The following is a 10,553-nucleotide window of genomic DNA, read 5'->3' on the forward strand; positions in this document are numbered from 1 at the left end:
CCCAGTGGAATCCCGGCTGACTCGGGAAGCCACGCCCCCTAGGGGGAGGGCCGCCCGAGTTTTCACCAGGCTAGCCATGGAGGTTTGGAACGTGCGGAATCGCTCCGCCCCGGGGGAGGGGGCCACCCACTGTCCCGCCCCCAGCCGACCCGCGCCCCTGCTCTCTTTCAGGGTTGAGGCCTAGGGACGCCGGGTTTCCCCGCTGATTCTGCGGCAGGTGCGCTGTGTGACCTTGGGCAAGCGTCCTCACTCTGGGGCCTCCGTTTCCAGTAAAATGGGATGGGGGTGCTCTGGCCCTGCAGTCTGTGACCTAATGAAATCCATGACTTCTCTGACTTGAGGCCACACGTGTGCCCTCCCCTTCCCATCTTTGGCGACCCCAAGATGAGACAAACTCCCCACACGTCATTTGGGCTCCTAGCCTCAGTTTCCTCGTCAGCAGAGCCGGTCTGGAGATCCAGTCTTAAGGGTACAGCCAGGTATCCGAGCTCGCTCCCTGTCCCTCCCACCCTGATCCAACAAGCCCAAGTGACAGCTGGGAGTGCCTTGGGGCTGGACGCTGGGACTAGGCTGCAACAACAGAGCTCCAGAAGACAGAGACAATGGGCCCCTCTGTTGGCCCAGCTGCCCCCTCCAGCCAAACAAGCAGCTGACCCAAGGGCTGCCAGGAACAGGGTAGCTGGGATCCGTGGTGGCTCCGTGAGGGCGCTCGTGTGCGTGACAGAGTGGGCCACCGTGAAGGAGAAGGGCACAGACGTTTGAACGGTGCCCTCCAAGTGCCTATCACTTGATTTTATGATGGCATTGGATTCTCGCAACCAATTCCTAGGAGGGGTTGCTGTCACCCCAGTTTTTTCATTATTTGAGCTGAGGTGCAGGTCTGGGTTAAACCTAGACAAGGCCACCTGTCAGCACCATGGCCTTGGGCAAGTTTGCTTTAGAAAGTTGGTCCTTCGTTTCTGCATTTGAAAATGAGGTGATGCCTTCTCACCTACCCCGTGGGGAAGTTGAGACCATCTAAAGAGATAGTAATGCTGATGACTATTTAAAGAGCACCTCCTGTCTGCTGGGTTCAATTCTAAGAGCTTTATGATCACTTCATCCTTGTAACAAGCCTAGGAGGAGAACAACAGTTCTCCCCATTCTACAGAGGAAGAAACTGAGGCACAGAGTGGTGAAATAATTCCCTAGGGTCAGGGATGTGGACAGTTGTAAACTGTAGCCACAGAAGGAAAAAAAGTAATCTTTAATAACAGGTAAGAACCTGTGTGTAGCAAACCTGTTTCACCGTGAGAAGTTCATCTCAGGCAACGTGCTCTGTGGTTTGAAACACCCCACAGATAAGCCTGTTGTTGGGAGAACAAGGGTCTAGGGCAGGCCAGACTCAGGAAGCCACAACCAAACAGAGTAGGATTGATTGCTCTGGGTAAGAGGTTTTTTCAAATTGTCCCCTGTGTGGCTCAGAAGTGAGGTGGTCTGAGGAGCCCCAGGGGCTTAGGAACACCTTCAAACCACCATACCAGCCTGGACCACTGACCTACACCATCACCTGTGGGAGAAATTAACTAGGTTATTCCTATTGCTTGGGGCCTCTTTGTTACAGCATCTTGGAATGGCCATTCACCAAGACATGCACTGGGACATAGCTGTGAACCCAACAGGCAAGATCTGAATGTCTTAGTCAAGCTCATGGTGGAGTGAGAGAGACAAATCTCAAACTAAGAAGTGATAATAAATTGCAAAATATAAGTGTTGTGAAAGGCATGGGCTGAGAAGTGGGAGAGAGTGATGGTGCCCCCCAATTTAGACACTGGTCATGAAGGCATCTTGGAAGAGATAGTTGTTTTCTACTTTTTTTTTTTTAAGTTTATTTATTTGATGTGGAGAGAGCAAGCGAATGAGAGACAGAGAAGCAATCACAAGCAGGGGGAACAGCAGGCAGGGGAAAAACAGGCTCCCCAATGAGCAAGGAGCCCGATGCAGGGCTTGATCCCAGGACCCTGGGATCATGACCTGAGCTGAAGACAGCCGCTTATCCAACTGAGCCACCCAGCTGCCCCTGTTTTCTACTTTTTAATCCTGTGAATCTTATTTTTTTAAGATTTTATTTATTTATTTGACAGACAAGATCACAAGTAGGCAGAGAGGCAGGTAGAGAGAGGGGGCTCATGACCTGAGCTGAAGGCAGAGGCTTTAACCCACTGAGCCACCCAGGCACCCCTGTAAATCTTATTTTAAAATGTTGTTGTGAGGGATACTTGGGTGGCTCAGTTATTAAGTGTCTGCGTTTGGCTCAGGTCATGATCCCAGGGTCCTGGGTTCCAGCCCCGCATTGGGCCCCCTGCTCAGCGGGAAACCTGCTCCTCCCTCTCCCACTCCCCCTGCTTGTGTTCCCTCTCTTGCATTGTCGCTCTCTGTCAAATAAATAAATAAAATTTTTTTAAAATGTGATATAACAAGACACTGATTTATCAAAAATTATATACTTATAATTTTCCCCCTTTGTGCAATCTTAGAATATGTTTCATCTTCAAATGAATGAGAAACCCTCAAAACATTAACACTCCTTTTTAAAAAATACAGGCATTCAGTGACAACATTAACTGCAGAAATGTACCAAAGATGACTAATGAATGGCACAGATCCAATATTTAATATTAGTTAATATTAGTTAAGTTAACAACAGTATTAAAACCAGGCCCTTTAATAAGAAAGCACTTCTATTTGCATTCCAGGACTTGGCAAGAATAATAATGTTACTGGCTAGTGTTTTTTAAAACCTTAAGAGTGCCAAGCATGCTAACCATATACAATGTGTTTTGTTATTTGTTTTATTGATGAAGAGATGGTTCTTAAATGATCAGAGGAAACCCCAAGTGTGAAGACTAGACGCCAGATGGAGCAGGAGAATGTAGTGTATGTTTTATTCCTACCACAATGGGAAAATGTGTACCAAGCAGTGTCCCAACAGAAGAGGCAGGACCCAGTCAATAGGGTTTCATGAAAAGAATTTAGCAAAGGGGTAATTTACCCCAAGTGTATGGTGGGGTTGGGGGGCACTGTCATAAGGAAATGAGTGGGATGGTGCAGTGTCTGGGCTGCAGCTGAGGGGATACTTTACCCCCTAAACTTGAAGTGAGGAGGAGAGGAGTGGTTTCCTGGAAGCGGTAAGAGCCTTAGTGTTGGGTGAAGGGTCCCCCGAGAAAAGCTGTGGCTAGAGACACAGTCACTGCCAAAACTGGGAGTAGGTCAGGGGAAATACCCCACCTTTCTCTCCTCCCACCCTCTGATGCTCATCAGTGCCTCCCACTGGCCGAACCCAACTGGGAGCCTAAAACCGAGGAAGCCCAGGTGATGGCATCCACAGGGATTGGCCTTGTTGGGGGAACACAGAACAGGTGAAAACCATGGCTAAGGGATCTGGGATGTGGAGCCTAGGCAGAGAATAACCACAGGTATTCTAGATAAACTTAAAGATTTCTCCAGCCCTCTCTGAGCCAACTCTGAAACAGAAATGGGTTGGGCTTGAAAAGTACCCTTCTTGCCAGTATTGAGTACTTAGTAGGGCAGTCGCCATGGCAACCTTATACCCAGGCTTGGCTACCTGCATCTACCATCCAAACCACAAGTCAAGGAGCTGGTCCAGCCAGGTGACCAGGTGATGCCCAAATGTTGAGAAATCATTGCATCTGTTAGAGCCCCTGGCCTTGGGCTCAGCCAGGTCAGGTTGGCAGGGCCCCTTGAGATCAGCAAAGATGTTTGGACACCCTGGGGAAGGATGAAGTCATTGCTCCCATCTCTGGGCTCCTAAGGGTGGTTTGCTTTGCCAGTGAGGACTGTCCCTGAGGGAGTTGCACAGCCATGAGAACTCATTAGCCCACAGTGCTGCCTGGACACTCTCCCTCAAAGACACATTGAGGCCAGCAACAAACAGCACGTTGGCATGCAGGTTCTCCCTCAGCTGCACACATGGAGGGAAACACATACCCCACGGCCACAGGCACACACCCACAGCATCACACACAAATGCACAGATAGGTGCAGACACAGATGCTTACAGACAGACATGGACCCACAGTGCATTCCCCCATGGCTCAGCCTGTGTCTGGCCACCCTGCTGATTCTTCCATTCTTCCACTCTCCATTTTCCTGATGGTCCAAGGAGGAAGGGGGATGTCCCACAATACGCTCCTGTGGACCCCCGAACCTCTCTGGAATGGATTGTCTCCTTCATCTCTGTCCCTCTGTCACAGAAGGGGAAGTTTCTAGAGCACAAATACAGGAGGAGGAAAGGAAAGAGGGAAAGCAAGAAGGAGGGGGACAACGGAAGAGAGACAGAGACATAGTCATGATGAACATGGGACAGTCTGAGATAAATATGCCAGGGCAGATCCCAGTTTTGTTGGGCCCCATGTTTATATGCAGGGGTGGGGGTGGACTGGTTTTCAAAAAGGAAGACCAAAACTCTGAATACAAATTAGAGACAGAGGCTTGGAGGAGGCCTGTGTAAGCAAGGGACCCAGAGCTGCAGAGTAAATCTTCTTCTGCCACATGCATGAAACACAGACGGGTAGCCCCCTAATGCATTTAGGAACAACACAGACCCTGGAACCCCTTCCTCCCAGACACGTATGCATATGGGTACACACACACACACACACACACACACACACACACACGCATGGCCCCCGAGCCCTCCGTGGCTCTCAGGATCTGGGCCCTCTGGACACCAGGCTTCAGAGGCCCCTGCAGCCCTCATTTAGAATTTAGGCCCTGGTCCAGCTCCTTCCACATCAACTGGGCATCCTGTTGGACCCATTCCCATGTGTGCACTTTGCTGTTTGAGAGGAGTGGACTCTGTTCTCTGTCCCTGCCTCCTCACCTGAACCTGTCCCTTCACTGTGAGCTGGCTTCCTATCACAGGGGCAGGCTGAGGAGGAGGAGGGAGCTGTCTCTGCAGAGAGGATTGGCCAAAGCTTACTGAAGTGCCCCTCCCCGCCATACCTCTCCAGCCCACCCTACTGCCTTTCCTGAGAATGGGATGAAGTCCTGAGCTCTGTGTGGGTCCTCTTGGGGGAAGAGCAGTGTGTCACACACACACATACCCATCACACACAACTCTGGAATGCCAAAGATTACAAAAGATTCTCAAGACCGTAAAGCACAAAGAAAATGAAAACGACTCGAAATATGGCCGTACAGATAATCCTGGTGGAATTTTAAAAATAAAGCTAATGCAGGCCCACATTTAGAAAATTCAGACAGTCCTGAAAGATTACCAAATGAAAACTAAAACCTGCTCTTCTATCTCAGTCCCTCTCCCTGGATGTGATCGCTCTTTGCATTTCTTTCCTGAATACTTTGGTAGACTGGCTTTGACTGATAAAAACAGAATCACTCTGCCCACTGTTTTCACGCCTTGCCAGTTTCCCACCTAAAACGCATCTCTGCAGAGCTTTCCGCATCAACATGGCCTAAGCTACTGCCGCCTTTTTAATGGCCATGCTTTTTTCTGTTGTCTAAGTGCATTCTCTGTCGATGTATATCACTTTCCAGTTTCTTGCCTCTTAACTGTAGCCCAGCAGCCCCTTGGTGAGCCTGATTCACACTGTAGATATTTCCGCAGGGCCAGTTAGCGTGGAAGCACTCTGTCAAAGGATACACCATTTTTTAAAAAGATTTATTTATTTATTTATTTATTTGACCAAGAGAGATTACAAGTAGGCAGAGAGACAGCCGGGGTCAGGTGGGGGGAAGCAGGCTCCCCGCTGAGCAGAGAGCCTGATGTGGGGCTAGATCCCAAGACCCTGAGATCATGACCTGAGCCGAGGACAGAGGCTTTAACCCACTGAGCCACCCAGGCACCCCGGATATATGAATTTTTAATTCTGGTAGAAATTGCCAAAACGCCCTTCAAAAGGATGGCATTAATTTACAAGTGTCTCAACAATATATGAAAGAGTCTGTCCCCCTACACAGTCCCTAATTTTGTCAAAACGGAGGAGTGAAAAGTCCTATCTCGGTGTTTTTCAACAACTTCATTGAAATATAATTCTCATTCTCTACAATTCATCCATGTAGACTGAACACTCAAATAGTTTTTAGTGTACTTAGAGTTGGGCCACCATCAGCAGCATCAATTTGAGAGCATTTCCATCACTCCAGAAAGAAACCTGGTACCCTTAACAGTCACTGTCCCATTTCCTGCCCTCCCCCAGCCCCTAGCAGCCACCAATCCACTCTCTGCATGGATAGATTTGCCTACTGGGGCCATTTCGTAAAAAGGAAATCATACCCTCTATGAGCTTTTGTGTCTGCCTTACTTCACTTAGCGTAATGTTTGCAAGGGTTTTCCATGCTGTAGCCTGTGTCAGCACTTCTTTTTTATGGCAGAACATTCCATCATGGAGATAGACCCCATTTTGCTTATCCATTCTCCAGAGGATGTATACTTGGGTCTTTTCCACTTTTTGGCTCTTGGGAATAATGCTGCTGTGAACATGAATGTACACGTTTCTGTGTGCACGTACGATTTCATTTCTCTCAGATACATACTTAGGACTCTGTTGTTTTAACAAGAGTTTCTGTTCGTTTCAAGTGTGGGTGAACATCTTCAAGAGCTGCCTGTTGAAACCCATTGTCCATTTTGCTGTTAGGTTGTTTGCACGTTTTCTATTTGTGGTGCTGTGAAAAAATATGTATATTTTTATATATTTGGTCTTCATCCCTTTCCTGGCATCAAGCTCCTAAAACCCTTGGAATTTCCTAAGCAATGAGGACCATTAAAGATATCTTTTGTTATGTTAATGAGGGTACTTTTGGAAAGTACCTGTGGGTGTGAGCTGGTTGCCAAGGGACCCCCTGTGATTAGAGGGCTGCAACTTTTAGGCCCACCGCTGACCTCTAAGGAGGAGAAAGGGGCCAGAGATTGGATTCAGTCACCAATGAACGAAGATTTAATCAATCATGCCTAGGTAATGAAGCTTCCATAAAAGCCCAAAAGGATGAGGTTTGTTGGGTTTCTGGGCACACAAACACATGGAGATTTGGGGAGAATGGCACCTGGAGAGGAGGACATGGAAACACCTTGCCCCTCCCCCATCCCTTCCCTTGTGCATCTCTTCCATCTGGTTTTTTTCTGAGTTATGTCCTTTTAGAATAACCCATTAACCTAGTAAGGAAACTTTTCCTGAGTTCTGTGAACTGCTCTAGCAAATCAATCAAACACAAGGAGGGGTCATGGGAACCTCAGATTTATAGCTAGTCTAATCAGAAGGCAGGTGACAGCCTGGACTTGGAATTGGCATCTGAAGTGCCGGCAGTCTTGTCAGACTGAGCCTTTCACCTGTGGGATCTGAGGCTCTCTATGGGGGAGTGTCAGAATTGAGTTGAATTGTAGGACACTCAGCTGGTGTCTCCGAATTGCTTAGTGGTGTGGGGAAAACACCCACATTCTGGAATTGATGAGCAGAATTAGAACTGGTGTCAGAATCATACTATTGATTTGAGTTCTTTGCTAAGAAAATGTAGTCCATTTTGTGGCACGAATATTGTAAACATTTTTTCCCAGTTTGTTCCTTGTATTTTTACTTCATTTATGGTCTTGCATAACATTCAGACATCAAATTTATGTTTTCAAAATTACTAACCTTTTCTTTTTAGGCTTATAACCAGCTAAATAAGGTCTTCCCCACCACAATTATAAATTTATCTGTAACTTCATGGTTTTCGCCTTTCCTCCATCTTGTTTTATAATGTTTAAAATTTGGATCCTTGTGGGTTTTATTCTGGTACCAGGAATAAAGATCCAGTGTTCTTTCCAGATGGTCAAGTAATCATCTCAACGTCTTTAATTGAGGAACCCATCTTTGTCACCACCCGTATGAAATTTCTTTACCATAAATTTGCTTCTTACTACTTTACCATAACTTTCATGTTCCAGTGTTGTCCTCGAACCTGCTTTGTGACCCTATAGCACCATGGCTCTCAATCCTGGTTGCACACTGGAATCATCAGGAGGCATTTAAGAAAACACCAATATCCAGATCCCACCCATCGTATCAGAATCTCTGGAGGGTAGGGCCCAAGTATTGCTTTGTTTTATTCATCTTTTTTTTTTTCTTAGAAGCACTTTAGGGGATGGGGGTCCTAATGTGGAGCCAGGTTCAGGAACCACCACTCGACAGCCCTCCACTGACTTCTCAGGCTATTTCTTCTTTTCTCCCAACACTGATCTTATTTTCAGCCAACAGATACTTATTGAGCATCTACTACATGCCAGGCACTGGGGAATACAGGAGTCAACAAGATAAGAATCTCTGCCTTCAAGACCTAATAACCCACTATCGGGAGGGACAGACAATCAATGTGTGAGTGGGGTCAAGGAAAAATTCTCTGAGGAGGTGACATAGTCTAGCCTATATGATATCTCTGTTCCTATGAGGCAGACCTGGCAGTGCTCTCCTCACCTTTCCCTTCTCCTGCCCCTTGCTGACAATACCCCAGCTTTGTTCAGGGCAGCAATGAGCCTTGCCTAGGTGACTCCTTCATTTCCCCCAGGCTCTACTGCACACAGTCCTGGCCAAGGAGGCCTACGCTGAAGTCTGCAGGATGACTAAGGATTAAGTGGGCATTCAAAGATAAGAAGAGGTGACTCATTGCCAGCAACTGCTTACCTCTAGTAGCATGAAGAAAATAAACCCTTGTCTTTAAGCCATCGAGTAATAGACTTTTTGTTATTTCTGCCTGAAAAGCATTCCTAACAGATACAACCGACACCAGAGATTTGGTAGAAATAACCCATCTATGTCCATGTCTTAACACTGGCAAGTTCAATTTAAAAAGTAGCAGTGACTTGGCAACAGAGGAGGGTAAGGGAAGCATTCTAAAACTGAATAAGGTTTGGCCACCATCATCTCAATTTTTCTTTTAATTGTGGTTAAAAAAATTAATCATAACTATTTTGAAGTTTACAGGTCAGTAGTGTTAAATATATTCACATTGTCATACAACAGAACTCCAGAACTTTTTATCTTACAAATCCAAAACTCTCTACCCAGCAAAAAACAACTCCCCATATGCCTGGTAAACCACCCTTTTACCTTCAGTGTAGATGAATTTGATCACACCAGGGACCTCATGGAAGTGGAATAATATGGTGTTTTTCCTTTTGTGACTGGCTTATTTCACTGAGCATTATGTCTTTAAGGCTCATCCGTGTTGTGGCATGTGATAGGATTTCCTTCTTTTTTTAAGTCCAGATAATATTCTATCATATGTATATTCCCTATTTTCTTTATTCATTCTTCCACTGATGGACATCTGTATTGTGCCCACCTCTTGGGAATTGTGAGTAATGCTGTTACTAAAATACCTCTTTAACATCCTGCTGTCAGTTCTTCTGGATATATACCCAGAAGTGAAATTTGCTGGGTCATATGGTAATTCTGTGTTTAATATTTTGAGGAAGTTCCACAGGGCTTGCAATGTTTACATTCCCCAAGAGTGCACAGCGATTCCAATTTCTCTACATCTTCACCAACACTTGGTTGGTTTGTGTGTTTTTGATAGTGGCCATTGTAACGGACATGAAGTGATATCTCATTGTGGTTTCAATTTATTTTTCTCTAATGATGAGTAATATTAAGCATCTTTTCATGTGCTTGTTGGCCATTTGTATGTCTTTGGAGAAATGTCAATTATGTCCTTTGCCCATTTTTAAAATTGGTTGTTGTTGAGTTGTAGGAGATCTTCATATATATTCTGGATATTATCCCCTTATCAGGTATACGATTTGAAAATATTTTTTTTCCCATTCTGTAGGTTGCCTTTCTACTCTGTTGACTGTGTCCTTTGATGTGCAGAAGTTTTAAAGTTTGCTGTGGCTCCATTTATCTATTTTGCATTTGCTGCTGGAGCTTTTGGTGTCATATCCAAAAAATCATTGCCAAATCCATTGTCACGAAGATTTCCCACTATCTTTTTTTCTAAGAGTTTTCTATTTATACATGGCCCATGTATAAATAAACACTGACTGCGTATAAGCTATTTATACTGCGTTGTCAGTTTCCCATGTGTGCTCACATCCATTTTTTCGCTTCTCTTGCCCTTTGGCCTCACATGTGTCCAGTGGAAGCCGTGGGAGTACAGTGAAGGTAGGAAGAAAAGAGAAGCCAAAGTATTTCTCCTTTTCTTCACCCCTGCGAGATCTCTGACAATGTGTGTGTGGGGGGAGTGGTTCTCCTCTGTAGCTTTTTGTGGCCCTTGCTCCTACCAGGAAGGCTCCTACCATGATTCTAGCGCCTGCCAGGCAATCTCAGCTCCCGCGTAACCCAGAACACTGATGCCTCTCTTTATCCAGAGGAATGATACGGACTTCCTCCTGGGCTAACCGATGGGATACCTCACTGTCCTCTATTTCGCTTCCAACTCCTCCATTACCTGAGGAACCAGTTCCCTCTGGGTGGTTTGTGTCTTGCTGGCTATACCGAGGCTGATATCTACACTGATAGAGAAAAAAAAATTTTTTTTCAGATCATAAAAGTTGTATGTAT

This window comes from Mustela nigripes, chromosome 2 (genome assembly GCF_022355385.1).
Source record: "Mustela nigripes isolate SB6536 chromosome 2, MUSNIG.SB6536, whole genome shotgun sequence".
In the NCBI taxonomy this organism is placed as follows: domain Eukaryota; kingdom Metazoa; phylum Chordata; class Mammalia; order Carnivora; family Mustelidae; genus Mustela; species Mustela nigripes.